The sequence below is a fragment of the Pristis pectinata genome, chromosome 2 (assembly GCF_009764475.1).
Source record: "Pristis pectinata isolate sPriPec2 chromosome 2, sPriPec2.1.pri, whole genome shotgun sequence".
Taxonomy (NCBI): Eukaryota; Metazoa; Chordata; class Chondrichthyes; order Rhinopristiformes; family Pristidae; genus Pristis; species Pristis pectinata.
In genome coordinates this window covers 116069650-116072859 of record NC_067406.1, presented here as the reverse complement: position 1 = coordinate 116072859, position 3210 = coordinate 116069650, and positions in this window count along the sequence as shown.

Genomic DNA, 3210 nt, shown 5'->3' with positions numbered 1-3210 from the left:
CCACTCTCCAGATCATCCTGAATAGTAACCACTGTTGCTGCCTTTACTCCACGATGAAAGTCTCAAATACCTTTTTACCCCCACCCTTTAAATCCTACAGTTTAACAGTAAGTGCTCAGTCAACTGTATTCAGAAGGGAAGATCTGCCTTGACTGCTTTACACCTAATCTCAGTCTGAATATGTCTTGAATTTTTTTTCATTTGCATTAAATTTCAATTGCTTATATACCAGCCCAAATTCTGCCTATCTATACTAAAGGGCATTTGCTTCAAACCCCACTGTCCACACCTATCTTTTCTAACAGGCTTCCTATCATATTTGTTCTCTTACTCTCTACAGTAGATTTTTAGCACTAATTTACCACACCATGCTTCTGGAGGGGAATTGAAGATTATTCAGATATGGTTTGTTTAACATGAACTGGAATCTACTGTGATATAAATATTGCTCAAAGCCTGAAATTTATTTACAAAACAAATTACACATAATGGAACTGAGAATTGATTCTGCTTGATATAAGTAAATTGAGTTATTTTACATGGAGTTATGTGGTTCTTTACATAGGAAATTAAACTTGGTTAATAACTTTTTAAGGTGAAAAGGGGAGTTATTGGCCAAGGCAGGAAATGGGTGGGTGGGTGTCAGCTAAGACATAACTAAAGACATAGCTCAAGACAGTTGAAAATTTGGAGCTGGGCATGAAGTCAGAATTGGAAGCAAACTGAGGCTTAGGCTGTCAAAAGTTTAGTGATGAGAGGTAATGAAAGTCCATAACAAGATTGTCTAGAAATATTAAAAGCCTGGCTGAGGGTTTCATCAATCGAGATGAGATGTATGTGAGGTGGAAACAGTCAGTCATGCTGGTGGTGCAGATGTGTTTGTCCTTTAAAATGCCAACTTTGGAAAGTCAGTGAGCAATGAGAGGGTGGAAAGGGAATGAAGATAGTGGTTCTGTTGTCATAATATATAATTGGAAGAGTTCTTAGCTTAACTGGTGAGACAAGCAGCATAACAATACCTGCTCTCAATCTTTGCGATAAATTAAAATGTGATAATACAGGCAGTCCCCAGGAACAGAATGCTTAAGCTAATTTCTCTGCAAGCCAGAAATGTCAGTTTTCTATAATCCTCATTGTATCACTATACACACACCTGCTCTAGTTTCAGTTAATTGAAAATTCACCCTAATACTATAGAAAAGATGGTATGATCAATCATGTAAGTGAAACAGGAAAGCTAATTAGATTTGGGAGGTAGCACTCCCAGTGACACTGAAAAGAAGGGAGATTCCCTTGCACAGATGTTATGAGGGAAGGGTCCTGGATGTTTGTTTTGGAGAATAGCTGATGGATTTTAAGAATGGCTGGGGAGTAAATATTAATTGGCAGGGGTGAGGAGTTATCAGTTAGAAAGGGAGCAGAGAAGGTGACTAAGCTAGCTGTGTTGAAGGGGTGACAAAAGTGCTAGGTGAGTTTATGGATGGAGAATTAAGGAAGGATGAGGGTAATATATTTAGAGGAAAGCATGATAATTGAGAATGGAGATCAAAATCACAGGATGAGGAGGAAGGCAGTGAAGATTTTTCATTGAGAAACTGTGATTGGATAAGGAGCAAGTACTTCAAAGCAGCATTAATGTGGGTGGTAGTGGACAATGCTTAGGGAAAAATTGCCCAAGCAGTACATGGAATAGATTTGGATGGGATTTGGTAATGCAGGCCATACTTCCGCTATTGATGATCTGGAGTCCGCAAATACTGGATGATTAGGAAAGGACACCTCATTAAGAGGAAAGGTCTCAAAAGAAACGGGAGTGATAATTGATCTGAAGGGTTGAGAGTGGAGAGATTAAATTTAGCAAATGTAGAAAAAAGCAGAGTAGAATGGGGCTGTTGCAATTAGATAGTGATTAAATACTCAGGTGGAATTAAAAACAAATATAAATTTGGTCGCTGCTACAATGGCAGCCAATTATGGGTAGACATTTATGAAACAAACATAGAGCCTTTACAAGAAGCAAAACATGAACAGGGAAGCTGTGGGATAGTTGGGTTTTTGCTGTGTGGATTATTGCTGTTCACAATGCAATTTCTTCTGTTTAATTAACTGCTCTAATGCAATGTTACTGAAGCCCAAGAGTGACAGAGATGACTTTCAAAACCACTGAACTACACATCTCCATAGAACATTAGAGCATAGTACAGGCTCTTTGGCCCACAATGTTGTGCTGACATTTTATTCTACACTAAGATCTATCTAACCCTTCCCTCCCACATAGCCCTCTATTTTTCGATCATTCATGTGTCTATCTAAGTCTCAAATGTCCCTAATGTATCTGCCCCCACAACTTCTGCTGGCAGTGTATTCCATGCACCCACCACTCTTTTTTAAAAAAAACAACTTACCCCTGACATCCCCCTTATACCTTCCTCCAATCACCATAAAATTATGTCCCCTTGTGTTAGCCATTGTCACCCTGGGAAAGTCTGTCCACTCGATCTATGCCTCTTATCTTGTACACCTCTATCAAGTCACCTCTCATCCTCTTTCTCTCCAAAGAAAAAAAGGCCCTAGCTTGCTCAACCTATCCTCATAAGACATGCTCTCCAGTACAGGTGACATCCTGGTACATCTCCTCTGCACCCTCTCTAAAGCTTCCACATCCTTTCTATAATGAGGTGACCAGAACTGAACACAATACTCAAGTGTGGTCTGACCAGAGTTCTAGAGCTGCAACATCACCCTGTGGCTCTTGAACTCAATACCCCAACTATTGAAGGCCAACACTCTATATGCCTTCTTAACAACCCTATCAACCTGCATGGCAACCTTGAGGGATCTATGAACATGAACCCCAAGATCCCTCTGTTCCTCCACACTGCTAAGAGTCCTGCCATTAACCTTGTATTCTGCCTTCAAATTTCATCTCCTGCAGTGTATTACTTCACACTTATCCAGGTTGAACTCCATCTGCCACTTCTCAGCCCAGCTCTGCATTCTATCAATATCCTGTTATAATCTACAGCAACCTTCAACACCACCAACCTTTGTATCATCACCCGGATTCTTATCAGGTAGCATTGCAAATGCAGAGCATCATATAGTAATTGTGTCCTTAGTATTGAATCTGCAATTATAGTAATAGCTAGACATTATCTAAACTCATGCCTGTAATTAGGATGTATTTACCAAAGTCTGACAATAAAACCA